The 21,370-nt window shown below is 45.3% G+C and overlaps 1 protein-coding gene and 1 non-coding gene across 2 annotated transcripts in view; both read left to right on the plus strand.

Annotated features, from left to right (window-relative positions):
* The window catches only part of SIPA1L3 (signal induced proliferation associated 1 like 3), a 261,128-nt gene that overhangs the window by 66,399 nt on the left and 173,359 nt on the right, over positions 1-21,370 (plus strand). The window lies entirely within an intron of this gene.
* Positions 10,460-10,565, plus strand: LOC111827560. Its single transcript, XR_002831185.1, has one exon. It is a non-coding gene; the product is annotated as a U6 spliceosomal RNA (small nuclear RNA).

The following is a 21,370-nucleotide window of genomic DNA, read 5'->3' on the forward strand; positions in this document are numbered from 1 at the left end:
GGGGTCCTTGGATTGGAAAGAGTGCAGGCTGGGCTGTGGGGACCCCCCTCCCCAGGTGCATGAAAGTGCCACTAGTTTTTTCATAGAATAGGAAAGCTGAAAACAGCAGGTCTATATTTACAAAATAAAGGGAAGGAAGTCCCTCATTCAGAGGGAGAAGAAGAAATCCCAAAGGGGATAGGAAAACAATAAGGAAGCAGGGGATGAAAACCTCCCAAGTCCCTTGTGAGGTTCGACTTTTGAGCCCAGGAGTTACTATAGTAACCAGTCCAAAGAAATAGTGACCAATCAGAGGGGATATCAAGGCACCAAGATCTGCAGCCTTTATAAGCCGTAGGGAGAAGGAACTCAGTGGGACTCTTCCCCCTCCCCACGTGGGAGTCTGTGCTGTGAGATTTTTTTCTCCTCCCCACGTGGGAGTCCATTCTGTGGGACTCTTTCCCCTCCCCATGTGGGAGTCTTTGCTGTGGAATTTGTACTTGTTCTTCAATAAATTTCCACCTTCCATCTGTGGATTCATTCTTCAACTACACGGGACAAGAGCCTGGGAACAATCCTGCCCAGGGGAATGTCGCATGTTCCAGTTCAAAAATCCCATTCCAATGGTAATAATCTTTAACCAAATTGAGTGAGTGCCAGTAATGTGCTAAGCACTTTACATGCATAATTGCATTGAGCTCTCACTCCATGAGGCAGTCTGTCAGTTGGAACACATCTGGCTGCAAGTAACAAGATGCCTGGTGAATCTTGGCTGAGTAGTGGAGACAATTCATTCTCTCACTGCAAAGTGGGGTGACAAGCTCTGGGTTGATTCAGAGGCTCAGTGATGACCTTGAGAACTGGACACTTTCTATTTCCTAACCTTTAGTGTGCAGGCATTTCATTCTGGTGTTGGTTGTTGCATGGTCATGGGGATGACTGCCTCCACCTTTACACATGATCACATCCTTATCACAGCATCCCAAGCAGGTAGGAGCAGGAAAAAAGGCTTTCTCTTCCTGTGACTTTTCTTTCGAAATGGAATATGTTCCCATAAACAGCTCTACCCCCAGCAGACTCCTTTTTATCTCTCATTGGCCACAAAGGAAATAGGCCTCTGTGATCCATCTTCAGCATAGTCAACTTTTTTTTTTTTAATCTTTATTGTTCAGATTATTACATTGGTTCCTCTTTTTTCCCACCATAACTCCCCTCCACCCAGTTCCCACCCCACCCTCCGCCCTCACTCCCCACCCACTGTCCTCATCCATAGGTGCACATTATTGTCCAATCTCTTCCCGCATCCCCCACACCCCTTTCCCCCCCAAGAATAGTCAGTCCATTCCCTTTCTATGTCCCTGATTCTATTATAATCACCAGTTCATACTGTTCATCAGATTATTTATTCACTTGATTCTTAGATTCACTTGTTGATAGATGTGTATTTGTTGTTCATAATTTGTATCTTTACCTTTTTCTTCTTCTTCCTCTTCTTAAAGGATACCTTTCAGCATTTCATATAATACTGGTTTGGTGGTGATGAACTCCTTTAGCTTTTCCTTATCTGTGAAGCTCTTTATCTGACCTTCACTTCTGAATGATAGCTTTGCTGGATAAAGTAATCTTGGTTGAAGGTTCTTGCTGTTCATCACTTTGAATATTTCTTGCCACTCCCTTCTGGCCTGCAAAGTTTCTGTTGAGAAATCAGCTGACAGTCGTATGGGTATTCCCTTGTAGGTAACTGAGTTTCTTTCTCTTGCTGCTTTTAAGATTCTCTCTTTGTCTTTTGCTCTTGGCATTTTAATTATGATGTGTCTTGATGTGGTCCTCTTTGGATTCCTTTTGTTTGGGGTTCTCTGCGCTTCCTGGACCTGTAAGTCTATTTCTTTCACCAGGTGGAGGAAGTTTTCTGTCATTATTTCTTCAAATAGGTTTTCAATATCTTGCTCTCTCTCATCTTCTGGTACCCCTATAATTCTGATGTTGGTACGTTTGAAACTGTCCCAGAGGCTCCTTACACTATCTTCGTATTTTTGGGTTCTTTTTTCATTTTGCTTTTCCGGTTGGGTGTTTCTCGCTTCTTCGCATTTCAAATCTTTGACTTGATTCTTGCGCTCCTCTGGTCTGCTGTTGGGAGTCTGTATAATATTCTTTATTTCAGTCATTGTATGCTTACTTTCTAGATGGTCCTTTATCACACCATCGAGGGTCTCATTAGATTTCCTGTACATCTCATCAAGTTTATCGACAGACTCTAGAAGCCTCTTGAGAGACCTCAAAAGTGTGGTTCTGAACTCAATATCCTCCCTTGATAGTTTTGTCCTGTTTCTTTGTCTCCGCATTTTTTACGCTTTCTTGGTACACCCCCTAGTGGTCTTTGTGCGCAGTCTTTTTGTAGTTAAGCCTTGATTGTTATAGTTAATACTAGAGGGATTTGACCTCCAGGCCGACTGGCTGTAGCATAGTCAACTTTTAATGGAGTTATTACTGAATTTCCCCAGGGCAAACAGAATGTAGGGAGGAGGGGAGAGGATAAGAACAAAGAACTGTGTACATGAGCCAGCATCGAGGTGGATACGCACCCCCTCCTCCCCACACACACACACCCAAAATGAAACACCTCATACCGCCTCAACTAGACAGGGGGAGGTGAAGACAACTACAAAAGATCTCAGACAGTGAGACCTAGAGGACATATGGGGAAAACTGTTAATCCCATAGTACTCAGCCAATGAAGAACCAGAGGAGGGACTCTTGCACCCAGGGATAAATAGCCTGTGATCGCTACTTCGTGTATGCCTGTTCACTGGACACCCACTCTTGCAAGACTGTATTAAAAGTCTCATTTTTGCCATACTTCTGTCTCCAAGTCTGTTACTTGAGTTTGGACAGGTGAGCATTTCTCACACTGTCCCTAGCTGCAAGGGAGGCTGGGAATGTGGAATGTCTGTGCAGTGGGAGGCAGCAAGAGAGACAGGAGTTGGGAATGGCCATATGGTTCACAACCAAGTTTCTGCTGCAGGTGGATATTATTTTCTCATCTCCAAAGATGAGAAAACTCAAGGATCAGAGAGATGAGGAAATGGCTTGCCAGGATCTCATAGTTTGTGGTGGTTTGTGGTTTGAACCCCCATCTTTCCTCCTCCAGAGCCTCTGGTCTGAACCCCTCTACAGTACTGCCTTCCCAGGAGGGGACACCTAAAAAAGCTATTCAAAGGACAGAACGGGACTGATAGCTGTGTCCCTAACTCCTCTTCCAAGAAAAAGCCACAGAATGTATCAGTTACTCAGCCTGCCCTTATCTCAGCCAATGGGAATGCAAGGGAAACAAACCCAAGGCCAAAAGTATGCTGACCACCCCCCCTGTCTTTGTGTAACCAGATCCTAGCTGCACCCTGCCCTTGCGTCACTAGCCCCCGGCCCTCACTCAACCAACCGGAATTGGCCAAATCAGTAGTCCGAGTGGGCCCCCACCCCCCCACCCCCCACCCCAAGCCCTATAAAGTCTTTGTTCTTTCAAGACTCAGGGCTCTCTCGCATCCTGCTGCTGCGCCGGTAATGGAGGCAGAGGGACCAAGCTCAGCTTGAATAAAGGCTCTATGCTTTTGCATCGGACTCGGCGCTCCCTGGTGGTTCTGTTGGGGATCTTGAAATCTGAGCATAACACTATAATGCAGGGTGCTGAGTGTTGAGCACCAAAAGCTGTGGGAACACAGAGGAGAGGGAAATTCTGCTCAGGCAGTCAGGGAGAGTGAACTATAAAGAAGATAGGAGTATGTAGAACACATGCACTGGCCTTTGAAAGGTGAACAAGAGTTCTGCTATGTATCTCATATGAAGATTCCACATAATAATCATTCACTAGATTCAACCTAATAAGCATTAACATAATAATAATAAGTATGCATAGAGAGTGCTGTGTGGAACCTGAAGCAAGTGGCCTCTCAAGTGAGGAAGGCCCAGAACGCCACCTTTCTCAGACCTGAGATTGCTTCAGTTCAAATATTGGCTCTGGCACTTAAGAGCTGTGTAACCTTGGACAAATGACTCTACCTCTCTGTGCTTTGATTTCCATATCTGTACCAGGGAGAAAAATGCTTAGGATACTTTCAGGCATGTGATAGACATCCATAAGTATTTTTTTGATGATCGCATGATGGAAAACTTGAGTCAGAAGATAGGCAGAGGTTGTTAATTCTTTTTGGATTTGTACTGCCAGGAAGTCCTCCAGAAAAGCATTACTTCATCAGCTGAGATGATCCATTTCCCTACTCCTTTGTCAATACTGGGTCTTATCTTTTAGGAAAATATTCATTGTTATTTTGTTGTTATTGTTGTTACTCCTCACCTGAGGATATATTTTCCCCCATTGATTTTTAGAGGGAGTAGAAAGGAAGGGGAGAGACAGAGAGAAAGAAACATTGATTGATTGCCTCCGCACGCGCACGAGCCCCAACCAGGGCAACCGAGGCACATGCCCTGGATCAGAATCAAACCCAGGACCCTTCAGTCTGTGTGCTGACACTCTAACCACTGAGCAAAACTGGCTGAGCCTCATTGTTATTTTGATCAGTAATGAAACCAGCCTATATTATGGGTACATCAGACAGTGTCCATATTTTTCAGAGGTGCAATCTGAAACATGAAATGGTGAAATGACATCATATTTGGGATTTACTTTAATATAATTCAATGAGGAGGAAAAATGGGGGAAAGAAACAAATTAAGAATAGATGAAGCTTATGTGGCAGAATCTTGATGATTACCAAATCTAGTTTAAGTACATGGGAGTTTACTGTACTTTCTCTCTACTTTTTTAGAATGTTAACAACAGCAACAACAAACAGCCCCATTCACCACCCCAACACACACACACACACACACACACACACACACACACATACACAGCCTAGTAATTTAATAGCATCGAAACATTACTGGCCCCTGCTGTACACAGGTGAGTTGGGCAGTCTTGCAGCCCTTGGTTTTTCCAGTCCTCCTCTCCATGGGTAGCTGGAAGGATAGTAGCTCTCAGACCCAAAGCAGCAATGTTTCATCTCCTTCCCTGAATTGAGCACTGAGCGACATTTTCCTGAAATGGAGGTTTTTCCCTTCCCACCTGTAGGGGAGACAAACTCCCTAGTGATCAATTCTTGGGAACTCCTCCCCCGACCCTCCCCTTAGTGGCTAATCTGGTTTTGCCATGAGGAGGGAGTCATGTGTGATGATGGCAAAAACATATCTGGCTGATCCCACACAGTGACTGAATACTGACTCCAACCTCACTAATGATGTAAACACAAGAGAAGTCCCTGTCAAACCCTTTCTGCAGATTCATGTAAATAGGTAGTGGGGCTGTGAGTTTTCCAGTTCTCCATCCTCCTACATGGTGAAGTTAGGGAGGAGCCTTCACATCCCATCTGGAGCTGGGTGAGGTCTCAGTTATGGAAGGGTGATCTACCCAGGAACTGACCCCTAGCCCCTCCAGAAAAGTCATTCATTAAGAATGTTTCTTGGGAAATCCAGCAGGGGACCCACATGTGTATGTGGTCAGCTATAACTTCTAGTTGTCTCACTTCTGAATTCCAGCAATTTCTCATTTCCTTTAGGAAATAAAAATGAGTCTGGAGAGAAGTATGAATAATCATGACAAACTTGGCAGTAGGGACATTGGGAACTTTGCCCTGAAGCTCAAAGTTGGTGTCACTGTTGCTAGGGTCTCGAACTGTGTGGACCAGGGAAAACATGACACTTGGGACCAGATGGCCTGGGTTCAAATCCCAGCGCCACCACTTAGTGGCCATGTGACCTTATGAAAGTCACTTAATATCTCTGCCTCAGTTTCCTTATCTGTAAAATGATGAAAGTATTGAAAGTATAAAATTAAGTATTGTTTGTAAAATGTTTTAAACAGCCTCTTCTGTAGTAGTTGCTCAAGTAATACTGGCCATGCAATTATTATATCCCACTGTGATGCTCAGGCACAGTTAGGGTTGAAAACCACTGGTTTATAATAGTGGTTCTGTGAGGACAAAAATTGGAAGAGAGGAAGAGAGAATCCTTCTTCTTCCTCGAGTCTGTAGTTTGGGGAAATAGGCTTAATTTTGCTATTTAAAAATATTGATTTCCACTTGTTGTTTAAAATCCCCTAGAAAAGCACAGGTGAAAGATTTTAAAGAACAGGAGATTTTCTCTCTTCTCTATCCATATACTGCTCATAATAGAAAAAAAAAAGACTGGAAGGAAATGAACCAACCTCTTTTTTTGCTGTTGTTATTCCTTACCAGAGGATATCTTTCCATTGATTTTTTTTTTTTTTTTTTTTTTAGAGAGAGAGAAAATAGGACATGGGGAAGAGAGAGAAACATCAATATGAGACACATTGATCAATTGGTTGCCTCCCACAATGGGGCCCTGGATCAAACCTGCAACCCAGGATGTGCCCTTGACTGGAAATTGAATCTGAGACTCTTTGGTGTGCAGGCTGACTGTAACCATTGAGCACACTGGCCAGGGTGAACCAACTTTTTTATAGTGGTTATCCTTTGGTGGGGAGATATGGGTAACTTTGTATTCTTCTTTATACCTTTATTTTATAAGTTTTTACATGTATATATAAGCATATACCTCTTTCATAAACAGGAAAATTTGAAAAGGTAAGATATCATGAGCAGAGCAGTTTGGTGGAAATCTCTCAGAGTGTAACTGTCTGTTTAATGTTTGTGTATCTCAAGCAGCCTGTTTCCAGCCTTCCTTGCAGAAGTGTATGTCAGCCCTGTAACATTTCTACTCAGAAAGTTCTTAAAATCAAAGCAGATTCCTTAACACCCATTGCTCCACATGCCCAGTCTTGCTCTAGGTATTCACGCTCTCTCCCATCCTTCTCTAGAAATGAAAGAACTCCATTTCTTCTGTGGCTCTGACTTTGAGAAGGAGCCCGTGTTTAGATGGGCATGACAGTAGTAAGTACACAGCTCAGCTCACTGTCCATACCAGGGATCCTCAAACTTTTTAAACAGGGGGCCAGTTCATTGTCCCTCAGACCGTTGGAGGGCCGGACTATAGTTTAAAAAAAACCTATGAACAAATTTCTATGCACACAGCAGCGGCAAAAACACCCGGCGGGCCGGATAAATGTTTTCTGCGGGCTGCGTGAGGCCAGCGGGCCGTAGTTTGAGGACCCCTGGTCCATACTTATGGGTGCTTACATGTTAGCTAAAGTAATGAATAACAATCAAATTGGGAACAGAACAGTTGATTGATTTATTCAATAAACACTGATTGAAGGCCTGTTCTGGGCCAGGTACCAATTAGCAAAGCAGACACAGACCCTGCCCGTGAAGCCCACAGACAGCAGGAAAACATGGTCACACGGATAGGTCCTGTGTTCTAAATGTTAAGAAGGATTTTTTTTGACTCACAGAACAGGGCCTACCCAGAGGCTCCCCAAAGAAGTGAGGTTTAAGTAACACATTCCAGTGCAAATGGAAAAAATGAATTTGGTGTACATCTCTAGATAAATTTTGCTTCTGAATGTTTCCAGCTGTGGGCAGAGAACTCCAGATGGGTGTTGCTATGGAAGCGTCTTCCAGTTTTCACTTCCTGGCTAAGTTTATTTCCAACTGAGTTGCCCAGGCCCGTGCCAGTTCCCAGCTGTAAATACAGACGTGGAGGGCTCTTCTTCCTGCTGCCTCATAGCTCTGTAGAGAGCAGATGTGGCTGCAAGCCAACCTGGGGTCCTCCTCCCAACAGTTAGTTGTGGAACCTGCTGTGTAGCAGTTTCTCTTCCATCCGGGCTCTCTTTCCTTTGTCCTCTTCTGGGACTGTGCCCAAGCCTGTGTTTTGAAACTTTAGACCCCAGCTTGCATTTGATGGAAAATGCGCTCATGAGGGCTTCCTCTACCACCCAGCTACCAGATGAGTTGAGTGGAATCTCTTTTACTCAGATCACCTGTTGAGATGAGATTTACCACCCTCCTGACAGAAAATGTGCTGGCTGTTCTTTGGGACTGTTTGTGAAGAATGGACTTGCTGACCTGAACAAAGGAACAGCAAACAAAATGGGGGAGGGGTGCAGCTAATTGCTTTTTGAGATTGAAGCCTCTCAGCTACCCTTCAGTACTTTAGAATAATTATTGCTAATGTGTTTAATCCTTTTAAAACCCAAAGAAGTGTTTGTTATTCCCATTTCATAGCTGGGGAAACTGGCTGGGCAAGTTAGGTCCTTGGCCAAATTGCTATACTGCTCTCAGAGCACCTTAGGCGAAGGAGGATTTAACTAGAGGGTGCTGGGTAGCCCAGAGAAACAAAACAAGGCTTCAGGAAGGACTGTGTACCAGTCAGTTACTTGGTTGCATGGAAAAGAAACACTGACTCAAACAGGCATAAACTCCAAGGGACAGGATTGGCTCACATGACTAGAAAGCTCAGAGGTGGGGCGAGATTCTGGGCTAGTTGATCCAGGAGCTCAGGGCCATCATCAATGACCCACTTTCTTTCTCTCCCTCCATTCTTCTCTCTGATGTCCATGTCATCCTCAAACCTGGCTTCCCCGGAGGACTGGCTGCCAACACTGATCCAGGTTTATTTCTCCTCAGCTCTGGCCTGAGAGAGAGGATATCTGTCCCCCAACCATAGTGCAAAGCTTCAGAGCTCCCCTTGGATTGGACTAGCGCAGGTAATGTGACCTCCCCTGAACCAATCACTGGCAAGGGTGTGGGATCACTAAGGGGCTACAAAGGCAGAATGGATGCTGGGAAGCAGCCAGCCTATGGAACACAAATGCCATTATCAGGATTCTCTTCCTCACTGCTTTCCCCCTACATCTGCTATATTCATTTTCGCCTATTATAGTCTCTCTTTTTGCCTTTCCCTTCACTTGGTGGGAAACCTGGCCATCCACAGACCTTGTAGTTCAGGCTCTCAAAGAGAATAGCTCTGTGTTCTCCCAGCCCCAGCCCAAAACAACACAAGGAAGAGAAAGATGTCTTCCTTTGGATTTATTATCAAGGACCAGGGAAGGGGTTCTCAAGATGGTCCAGCAGAGGTCAGGTATTCTCCCTGGGCCAATCAACTGTAGGCAGGCTGGCAGGGGTCATTGTTCCCTCTGTCCCCTCCTAGATGCCTACTGTATCCTCTTCCTGGGACCTCTGAGCTAGAAGCTCAGGAATGAAATGAAGTTTTAGTGTCACTTTGGATGGGACTTTGGCAACATCTGTCAAGGGTACCCTTGGACACAACTATCCTTTGCCCCAGCAGTTCTACTTCTGGGAGCTTTTGCCTACAGATGTTCCCAGTGTGAGAATAATCTGTGTCCAAGGTGGCTCATTAGGGCACTGATTGTCAGAGCAAAAAATGGGAACTATCCTAGGTGTTCATTAATAGGGAACTGGATCAATCAGTCACGTTGTCTGTCCAGTGGAACACTGTGCAACGATGAAGGGGGAATAAGGTCCTGATAAAGAGTGCCTTCTATGTCTGCTACACTGCCAAGTATAAAAAAGGAACACCCTTTATTAGTACTTCTCAGCCACAGAGAGCATATTGGAATCTGGGGAAGACTCCAATCCCTGGAAGCCCAGGAGCATTTTTACCTAGAGCACTTTAGATTTCCATAGCAGCACTGTGTTCTTGGCTATATGTGTGTGTATATATCTATAGAATAAAAGCCTATGTGGTCATCATGCCTTCACGTCATGATGCCCTCACACCGTAACAATCCATCACCAGGAGGCTGCAGGCGCACATGGGTGGGCAGGGCTGCGTGCATGAGGGGTCTGTGTGCACGCAGAGCTGTGGAGGCGGCACCCCCAGCTCTGACCTACCTCTTTGGGGCAATTCATCGAGGAACCCCAGATGGGTGGGCAGGGCCTACCTCTTTAGGGAGATCGATCATGGGGCTCCCACATTGTGAGAGGGCACAGACCAGGCTGAGGAACCCCGCCCCCCAAGTGCACAAATTTTGTGCACTGGGCCTCTAGTATATAAAGACATATCCAAAATTATATATGTACCAGAGGCCCATTGCATGAAATTCATGCATGGGTAGGGTCCCTAGGTCTGGCCGGCAATCAGGGATGATTGACGGGGCGATCGGGGGGCGCCCCCACTGGCACCTGCCTTGGCTGGCCTGGTGCCGCCAGCTCACTGGCCCCGTCCCCTGCTGCTGCCAGCTGCCTCCCGCAGAGGAAGGTGACTGGTGGGGCAATTGGGGGCTCCCCCGCTGGCACCCGCCTTGGCTGGCCTGGGGCCTGCAGGCTGGGGGCAGTTCCTGCATTGAGTGTCTGCCCCTGATGATCAGTGCACATCATAGCAACTGGTCGTTCTGCTGTTTGGTCAATTTGCATATTAGGCTTTTATTATATAGGATATGTATATGTTTATATATAATTTTACTACATTATTCAGGTCTCTGCTTGCATGGCAGAGACACCACCTCAAAGAAGTCTTCCTAAGCACCCTGTCTAAAATGGCCCTTTCTGTGCTCGCTTTGGCAGCACATATACTAAAATTGGAACAACACAGAGAAGATTAGTATGGCCCTGTGCAAGAATGACACGCAAATTCGTGAAGCGTTCCGTATTTTTAAAAAACAATAATAATAAAATGAAATGGCCCTTTCTGTTCCCTGCATCATTATTATTATTATTATTATTACTTTTGTAGCACTTGTCATTCTCTAATGTTGTATGTTTGCTTTTGGTGCCTTCCTCCTTAGCATGTGAGCAGTGAGGGTGAGAATTTGTTTCATTTCTTCCTATATCAGCATTAGAGCCATAGAAGTTGCTTAATAAGTATGAGCTGAATGAGTGTGAACAAGCCTTAATATTATTATAATCCCCATGTTCCAGTTGTGGACCCAAGTCCCCCAGAGGCCTTGCCTTCCGTGCATGGAGCAAACTGAAGGACCTAGTGCTATTCCCAAGGGGGAAGAGACAAGAAATTTCCCCAGAGTGCCTTTTATGCTGTTAAAACTCTCCCTTTTCTCACATTTCCTTGAGAGAGATGGATACAGGCCGGGGTATCTTCTCTAGGGGCTTGTGCCTGTGATGGGCTGAGACACGTGTCCATAACATGTAGATTTGATGCTAATTCCTCCAGACGTCTGTGGGCCATCTCCTTTCTCTGGCATGGATAAAGCTGTCCTGGGCAGTTATTCCATGGAGAATAGGTAGAGGGAGAAAGAAACTTACATTCTGAAGGCCTTTCTCCTCTAGAGGACCCTTCACTTCAGCCCCATGCTTAATATCAGAGTCCAGTTTGCCCAAGGGACATCCTCAGACTTGAGACGTTGAAAATGTCGCTATTATTTCTTTCGTATTTCAGTTATAATAACACCTTTGCTAACATCTTGTAGGCTCTCTCTGTGCCCAGCACTTTGCCAGTCACTTGATCCCTGTTACCTAATTTAACTCCCCCAACAGGCTTATCAAGGGTGGAAATTACTATCCCCCACACCCTCCCACTTTACTGATAAGGAAGCTTGGGACCCAGAAAAGTCTAGTAATGAATCATAGTTCACACAGCTGCTAAGAGGCAGAGTTGGAATTTGATTTTGACTCTAGCTAACCACCAAGATGGTACTTTCCTGGCATGTGGCCTTAGACTGCTTCCCATCAGCTTTGGGGATTCTCCCAGTGGCCAGTGGAGGAGGGTCTGGTGTCTGTAATGTGATGTGGATTGCTAATCAATCTTGCAAAGTCCTGCTGGTCAGTATGAGACCTTGATGAGTTGGAGGAAGTGGGTGAAGAGCCTTCTGCTTATTTATTTCTCGTAGACATTTGCCACACAAATTACCAAATGTCTGTTTCTTGTCAAGATTGGTTTCCATCTTGGGTAGGGAAGAGGGTTGGACAGGGCCAGAGGAATACTGTTAATCACCCAAGCAGATCCATCCCTCTGCTGAGAACCTTCTCATGGCTCCATCTTACCCTGAGTGAAAGCCAAAGTCCTTACTGTGGCCAATAGCTACACAATCTATTCCCATTACCTGTGACTTCTCCTCTCTGCTCCAGGCACATGGGCCTCCTCAGTGCTCCACAGACACTCGGTATGTGCCTGTCTCAGGGCCCTTGCACTGGCTCTTCCTGCTGCTAGGCAAGCTTTTCTCTCATACCCTACATGGTTCCCTCACGTCCTTCAAGCCTTTGTTCATATATTGCCTTTGCAGGGAGATCCTCATCTCCCTTCTCTATTTTTCTCTGTGGCACTACCTAATTATATCGTTTACTTATTTTGTTTATTGTTCATTTTCCCCGCTAGTTTCAGCTCCAGTGTTTTGTTCACCTGGATCCCTAGTGCCTGGAAAAGTCCCTGGCACCCAGTAGACACACAGTAAACATTTGTTGAAAGAATGAATGTGCTCCCAAGTGTAGAATGGCCCAATACTGTTATTACTTTGCTGGAGGAGGAAATGTGTATCTGGTGGGGGTCCACTCATCAAGACTCAGTGAGCCCTTTCCATGCGCCAAGCTGCAGCTCTGGGCTCCAAAACATCAAGGTACATAAATCCTGGTTCTCCAAGGTGATTTAAGCCATGGAGGGGGAGGGTGCATTTGCTGAGTAGAGCCCAGATTAGCTATAAGGAGGTTGTGAGAGCCAGTGGGTGGCCTTTGTAATATTTTATTATTACAAAGTGGTGGAGCATGGCCTCCCTACCAAGGCTCATAGATGGAAAATTCCCAAATCATAGGAAGGATTATGGGCAGCCAAAATGTTTCCATTCTGTAAACATTATATGAAACATTATAATATACATCCAGAAAAGGTCCAAGGGTACATCACATATTAAGTGTGTAGCTAGATGAACTTTCACCAAGTGAACACACTCATGTAATCAGCTCTGAAAACAATATTTGCAGTCCCCAGAAGTTCCTTTCCTACTCCCTCCCAGTCACTCCTCTTTTCCCAGCAAAATCACTCAGTCTCTCATACCTGACTTTGAACTTTATGTAAATGCAGTCATACTTTATGTAAATGTTCCTTTGTATCTGGCCTTTCTGTTCAACATTATGTCTGTGAGATGTCCATCTTTGTGTTTCATGCCTACTCACTACTGTATACTGTCACAGGGCGACCTGACTGGCAGGAAGAAGCCAGCCTTGAGAATAGCTAGGGCAAAGTATTCAAAGGCCCTGGGGTACAAATAAACTTAGAGGGGAAAGGAGGACAGTGGGGTGGGAGCATTTGGGCGATGGGTAAAGTGGAATGAGATGAGGTTTGAGTTGTATTGAGAGAATTTAAACAGTAATCTGATGTGATCCCTGTTTAATTTGATCTGTCTGCGTGTGAAGAATATAATCTAGGAAGGGAAGAGTGGACTCAGGGAGATCAATGGAGGATCTGATTGAGTTGTCCAGGTGAAAGATGATGGTGGTAGCTTTGCATAGGAAGGAGGGGAAAAGAAATGGAATCAGGATATGTTTTAGAGATAGTAGCAACAGAACTGGCCAATAGACTTGGAGAATAGGAAAGGAGAGACATAAAGGATTCCATTGTGTGTCTGTATCACAATTTTTCAGCCCATCCCTGCTGGTGGACACTTAGGTTGTCTCCCTTTTGCCTCACTCACAGGCTGCTCGGGGCAGTACCCACAGGCACACATCTTTGCTGAGCTGAGTCTTGAAGGATCAAGGGCAAGGGCATTCCAAGGAACCAGTTGAGCTAAGGCTGTGGCCTCCCCTGCACTGAGCTCATGTTGGAGTATGGACTTGCTGCCAGTTTTGAGATGGCTCATACTCTCCCGTCTCCTACCTTTCACCAGCTGATTTCTCATCTGACCATGTTTAGACCCCTCCCCTCTGCACTTAGCCCAGAGCTACAGCCAGCATTGCAGTGGTAGGTGCATTATGTTGGAGTTGCTGCTCCACTCAGGGCCATTGCTATCTGCGTGCTATGTCAGCTTTGTTTTCCCTTTGTGGAAATCACAATAGGGTTTAAAAGCAGTGGCTGAAGAGAGGCCTTTGGTTCTGGGCCAGGCATAGAGGATGACTGGCATATAGGAAATACTAGTAAATAAGAAGACTTCGTGTTTGTATGAGCCTGATTCTTCTGTGTTCTTTGTCCCCTGGTCCCTCCTGTTTCTTGTCTCTAGAGTTGTTCCTGAGAGGCCAGGGCCTTTCTGAGAGGTTTTGGGCATTTGGGGGACTCTAGGCCACTCAGTTACTGATGGCAGGTCAGCCAACATGAGTTTAAAACAGGCTGTGCTGCAAGCATGTGGGGAGAGAGAGGCCCTGCCCCTGTCTCTTTCAGCCATCTGGGCCCTCAGGTTTCTGGAGAAAACCTGGCTCCCACCCTGGCTTGGATTTCTGTCTTGTGCTGCTGAGAGGTGCCGGCCAGGATGACTTGTCTAAATTAGCAAATCTGGGAGTTGCCTTCTGCCTGCCCAAGGGCTATAGAATAAGAAGAATCATGGATCATGAGCACGTAAAACTTGACATGTTTCAGCTCGTAATAGGTCAGGGAAAAAAAAAGGAGAGAAAGGGGTGGAGGAGGGATGGCCTTAAAGGAGAAAAACATAGGGCATAAATGAGCTCAACTAAGTACTCTCCCAAGTTGCTGGAGGACATGTGAATCATTGCAAATTTTTAGGAGATGGCCTGGAAAAAAATTGTATTTATTCAGTTTTGAATGAGCAATGCATGCACATGATAAAATGTTCAAATGGCACAAAAAAAGATATACAGTGAAAAGTAAGTCTCTCTGCCCATTGCTCCCCTCCTGTGTGAACTCCCATTTCAGGTGTGTTCTTCCAGAGATACTTAACACAAAAACAAACACATATGACACATGTAATTCTATACTTTGATCTTGAACACCATTCTTTACTAATTTATACTTTGTAATATTCCCTGAGTAGTCTTTGCTACAGCAGTGGACTTCAATAATCTACCCTACAAGAAAAATGGCCCCAATATTTATTGTGGCATTGTTTGCAGGGGCAAGACAAAAACCAAATCCTGAAAATACAACGAGTGCCCACTTTTCCAGGAATGGTAAAGTATGGCACATCCATTCTATCAAATATCATCTGCTAAAAAGAGTGGGTAAGAGCACTACTAGCTGATTTGGAAGCATTTCTGTGCAATATATGTAAGAAAAAGCAGGATTCAGAGAAGTAAATGTGATATCCTGTTTCTGTAAAATAGTGACAAAAGTCTTTGTGTCTGTGTTGTGATCAAGTGATAGATATCCATGGACCTCTGTCAGACTAGGAGAGGCTAGCATGGTACCAGGTGCTGTGGTGAGAAGTAACTTCTGAGTGACCATGACAAGCAGTTTGACCTGCTTCCCTCATCTGGTAGAATGAAATAATCAGAGTTCAGTCAGCTGTGTGAAACATTCAGTGCCACCAAGTCAGTCCCTTGTGAGAGTAACACAGGAATTACAGAAACACTGAAGTGAGGGTATGTTCCAGATGAAGCTTCATGGAGCAGGCAGCACAAGCAACAACTTACCTTGCATCCACCCCAAGCGTAGCACACACAGACATCCAATTGGGACATTTCTCACGTCCAACTTGTAAAATGGCTGAGAATCTACCCTACAGAAAAAATGGCCTTAATATTTATTTACTAGGGGCCCAGTGCACGAATTCATGCACCTCGAAAGGAACTGTGGGCTGCGAGACTGTGGTGGGCACAGGGCGGGTCTTGGCCCATCCTCCACGCCCCCGCCCAGCCCCTCCCGCCACAGCCCCCAGTCCCCTGTCTGCCAGCAGCCCCACTGCCGCTCCTGACACCACTGCTCCCACACACTGATGGTGTGGAACAATTGGGGCCAGCGCCAGCAAGGAGGTGGAGAAGCCCTCAGGGGCGATTGGGGTCCGTAGCCACTGCTCGCACCTGCTGATGGTGACAAGCAATCAGGACCAGTGCTGGGCACTGGCAGTGGGTGCAAGCAGCGGCTCTGGCACCGGCAGTGGGTGCAAGTGCCCAGCAGGACCGCAGCATGTGGGAGCAAAGAATTTTCAATAACCACCAGAGGCTCGCCCCATGACAGCAACAGGCACCCTGCCTTTGTCTGGCATCCCTGCTCACCTGCTCCACCATCCCACTGTGGCCGATTCCCACCATATTCCACACACGCCCCTGGTGGTCAGCGCACGTCATAGCAACTGGTTGTTCGGTTCTGCCGTTCGGTCTATTTGCGTATTAGGTTTTTACATATCTAGATTGTGGCATTGTTTGCAGGGGCAAGACAATGGTCTGTGACCATGGTGGCCTTCTCCTGGTTGCAGGATAAGGATACCGTCTTCTAGGGTTCTGGTGTTTCCCTCAGAATGAATGTGGCTGTTGGAGTGGGTTGGAGTTCATGACCCCTTTGGGGTTACAACTTGTCTCTTGCTGGGCTTCAATTCTAGTAGATGTTCTTGAAGGGAAAGGCATAGTGTCTAATTGACATCTCCTCTCCACCCTACCACTAGGCCACTGTTATCCATAGTGCTCTCCCCACTCTGGACTATCCCACATTCCTTCCCACCCCCAACAAAAAGAAAGATGATGATACTTCCTATCTCTGGAGTAGCATCTCTTCCTCTCTTTTTACAGGTTGTCCATCAGTAATGAGAGCTTACTTCTCATTGGCTTATCTCTTTCTTTGACCCCCTCAGAGAAGGAAGGACCTGGTTGTTACTGATTCAGTAGCTCTATCTTGCTTAGGGTGTATATATAAAAAAGACTACCCCCTCCAAAAAAAGAATAACCCTTACGTTTATGGTTTGAATAAATGTGTAGTTGAGCCGGAACCGGTTTGGCTCAGTGGATAGAGCGTCGGCCTGCGGACTGAAAGGTCCCAGGTTCGATTCCGGTCGAGGGCATGTACCTGGGTTGCGGGCACATCCCCAGTGGGAGATGTGCAGGAGGCAGCTGATCGATGTCTCTCTCTCATCGATGTTTCTAACTCTCTATCTCTCTCCCTTCCTCTCTGTAAAAAATCAATAAAATATATTTAAAAAAAATGTGTAGTTGATGGAATGTGGTGGACCAGTATCTACCAGTGGATGGTAGAGAAACAGGTAGAGGTAAGGATATAATCCTATATAATAAAAGCCTAATATGCAAATAGACCAAATGGTGAAACAACCGGTGGAATGACCAGTTGCTATGATGCGCACTGACCACCAAGGGGCAGACACTCAATGCAGGAGCTGTCCCCAGGCCCCAGGCCAGCCAAGGCGGGTGCCAGCCGGGGGACCCCCCAATCACCCCGCCAGTCACCCCGCCCATTGCCTCCCACAGAGGGGCGAGAGATGTGCAGTGACTTTATTCATTTTTTCAATTCATTTAGCAGGCATTTGGTGAGCTGCTCTTACTGTGCTGTGCACAATTTGAATCTGGCAGAAAACCACTTTGGAAAAATTCATGAGACTATGTGAAGATCATTCTTGAATCTCTCTTTTCTGCCCCACTCCCCCAGGGCCAATCCATTAACCAGGCCTGTTTGTCCTTGATCTGAAACAGATCTTCACCTGCCTCCTCCTTTCCATTCCAAAGCCCTCACCCTGTCCCAGCCACCACGCTCTCTTCTGCCACATCTCACAGCACACCTCCCTCGCTGCAGCCATTTAGTCACACGGGCCTCCTGTGACTTTCACCACGCTTGTACATTCTCCTATATCTCCTGGGATAGTCCTTTTTTTTTTCTTCTTTTTAACTTTCATTAGAAACTTTATTACCAATTCAGTAATTCAATTTGAGTTGCCCTTTGAGTGTCTTTTAATTTATATATAATTCACATGACTTAAAATTCGTCCTTTCAAAATTCATGGGTTTTGGTGTAATTACAAGATTGTACAACCATCATTGGTCTCTAACTCCAGTGCATTTTCATCAACTTAAAAAGAAACCCTATAACCACTAGCAGTCTCTCTCCCCCTATTTCTACCTCCTTCAATCCCCATTAGCAATCTCTCTCCATCCATTTCTACCTCCTTCTAGCCCCTGGCAACCACTGGTCTACTTTCTATCTCTGGAATTGCCTATTCTGGACACTTCCTCTAAATGGAATCATGTGATATATGGTCTTGGATGACTGGCTTCTTTCATTCAACATAATTTTTTCAGTGCTCATACATGTTATACCTGAATCAATGCTTTATTCTTTTTATGGTTGCATGATATTCCATTGTATGGATTATACCATGTTTTTTGTTTATCCATTCTTCAGATGATGGACATTCTGGAATATTCCCACTCCCACTATTCACATGGCTTCCTTCTCCTTTTTCTTTACTTCTGGGCTAAACTCACTCTGATTTCCGATGTGCTACTTCTCACCATTTGTACTGTATTTGTTTGCCTGTTTGTTTTCTGCCCCCTGTTCTGCACTGGAAGCTTAGTAAGAGTAGTGACTACATCTGCTTTTGTTCACCATATTTAGCCCCCTACCTTGCAGAGTCCCCAGCATAGAGTAGTACTTAATAATTGCTGAATAAATGACTCAGTATATCTCATAGTTCTCATTTACCTCCATCTAAGGCAAAACAATTGTAACCCCATTCTGTGGCAAATTCTGTATCTAGCTTTCTACTTGGTATTGAGTAGAAAGCAAGGGTCCTTAAAGCATGAGGACACTTTAAATGTTGGTAGGTTACTAGAAGGATTTCTCTGACATAAAACACTATCCCTTTTGGTCATCTGCTGTGTAAAACTACAGTGTTATTTGAAAGTGCATTTGACTGTCAAACTGGACCTCAGAACTAACAAGGTACAAAAATCAGTGGAAGGTGTTTTCTCTAATGAGTAAGATGTCAGAGCTTTGTAATCCTGGTTTGTGGCAGCCCCACAGTCATCAGGAAGAGCAGGCTTCTTCTCTCTTTGTGCTTCACCATCCCTAGTACGAGACTTTCATCCTTAACCTGGCTTTATGGTCCAATGTGACTACTGGAGTCACGCCAGTGAATCAGTAGTCCAGGTGGGAATGTGGGTGTGGGAGGGGGCTCAAAAGTGGCGTCCAGCCTGTGTTTCTGGTAAGGAATTTCCCCGAAGTCCCATAACAACTATTTATCTCTTGTTGGTCACCCCTAGCCTTAAAGGAGATTGGGAGGTCTAGTCTTAGCTGAGCATCCTTAGAAGAAAGACAAGAATGGCTACCTGGTGGACAGTTAGCACCAGTAGGTCTATTTCCTGCCTGCAGTATCCTGGGCCAGGCAGCCAGTTTCTGCTCATTGGCCTGGACCTTCAAGCCTCCCTAAGTGGCCAGAATCAGAGCAGTGCCTTTCTCCACTTGGTTTACCAGAAGGTAGATTTTGAAACATCTCAAGGCCTTCAGTCCCTAACAATAAAAACATTGGTAGGTCACCTTTGTTGAACATTTACTACATGATAGGTCCTGCTCTAAACATTTGTCATGGAGTGATTTCCTAACCCTCACAATACCCCTATTATTATCCCTGTTTTTTTTGTTTTTGTTTTTTTTTAAAAAATACTGCAGAACTCTGCCTTTCAAACTTTATTATACATCAGTGTCACCTGGAAAGCTGGTTATCATGCATATTTCTGGGCTTGTATTATGATTCAGTAGTTCTGAGGTGAGGCCTAGGAGTCTGCATTTTTTAAAATATATTTTTTATTGATTTTTTTACAGAGAGGAAGGGAGAGGGATAGAGAATTAGAAACATCGATGAGAGAGAAACATCGATCAGCTGCCTCCTGCACACCTCCCACTGGGGATGTGCCCGCAACCAAGGTACATGCCCTTGACCGGAATCGAACCTGGGACCTTTCAGTTCACAGGCCGACACTCCATCCACTGAGCCAAACTGGTTAGGGCTCCCTGTTTTTTATAGGTGAGAAAACTGAGGCCCAGAGAGGTTAAGTAACCATAGATGTTCTTGCTGGTAATAATGTGTTTTGTTTTGTTTTGTTTTTCATTCTTCCCTTTCAATCTGTACTAATAAAGGGCAATATGCAAATGGTCGTGATGCCCTCACTCCGTAATGACTGATCAGCAGGATGCTGCATGCAAGGCAGGTGCAGGTGGGTGGGGCTGTGTGCGCCGCAAGGCCGGGGGACATGAGGCTCAGTCCCCTACCCAGCGCCAGCTGGGAATGTGACGCTGTTATTGTTTATTTATTAATAATTTATATATTCTTTTCATATACATTTTACTAATTTCCTTTCATCTCTGACACTTCTATTATAGAGAAAGGGCAAATAGCAATATTAAAATATTTCCTCTAATTAATTCCCTTTTAATGTGCACAAATTTTGTGCACTGGGCTACTAGTATATTATGAATTAGAGGATTAAAATATAAAGCCTGACCTGTTTTGTTAGGTTGATCACTGTCTGTCTTTCATCTGACTAGCTGGGATCTGGAGAGTTCTTTGTGGAAAAGCACCCAGTATTCGAAACCACATTGACAAGTTGTTTTTATGGGAGTGCAGGAAGAGGTTTAACTGTTGGCACATCCAGCACATGTCTGGTGACACGGAGGAAAAATCTACAGGCTATGCAGGATTTCCCAGGCAGTGAGCCCAGGGCCAGCAGACCATGATGCAGCTGTGCCAGTGCACTGGGCTTGGCCTTTATTATTATTATTTTATTATTATTATTGGGTTGGGGGGTTGGGGGCAGGGGAGGGAGGCTTGGCCTTTAAAATCAGTCTCCCTAACTAGAAATCTGTAGAGAGAAAGAAGGCTGTTCCCAATTGAGGTCCTCTAGATGCCTCTGATCAGCCATGCTTGGTGGAAATCTTTCCTAAAGATTGCCAAAAGTTCATTTCTGAGCTGTCTTTTTGGGACACCTTCAAATCCATGTTAGTGACTACAAACTCTCCAGGGTGCTGGCACAGCATGTGGTTGCTGGAGCCTGGCTACAGCAGGTGTTCAGTTAGAAATGCTCTGGACTGCAAGCATTGTATCAGAATACACAAGTGGCAGTGTCACTTGAACACCTAGGAGGTTGTTTGAATTCTATAACATCTGGATGGAGAGGATGTGGCTCAGTGGTGTGACAGAATCAGCGCCAGTGCTGCTGTGACTCTCTGGCTACAAGGTGGCTGCTGCAACCCACCTTTCCTAGGAGGCTGGGGCTTTGAGACTTCGGCCTTCTGTTCTGTCAGAGTAGTGTTCTGGGAAAAGAGGAATCCTCTCAAATCTAGATATCACGTCCACATTCCACACTGGAAAAAGGCAGACTGGAGAAGGGACACAGGACTGTGTGGATGAGTCTGACCCTTTTTGTGAGGAGAGCAAATACTTTTTCAGAATCCCTGAGTGAGAAACCTTCACTCATATTTTTCCTTTTATATTTAGGTCTCTGATCCATCTAAAATTGATGTCTGAAAGTGGAATCACATAGGTTTCAAGGCTGAGCCCATACTCTCTTTATAAATGACATTGGTGGCAGTTCTAGATTCAGACCCACTAGGTTTAAATCCTTCCTGGCTG

The sequence above is a fragment of the Myotis lucifugus genome, unplaced genomic scaffold, assembly GCF_000147115.1.
Source record: "Myotis lucifugus unplaced genomic scaffold, Myoluc2.0 scaffold_185, whole genome shotgun sequence".
NCBI lineage: Eukaryota > Metazoa > Chordata > Mammalia > Chiroptera > Vespertilionidae > Myotis > Myotis lucifugus.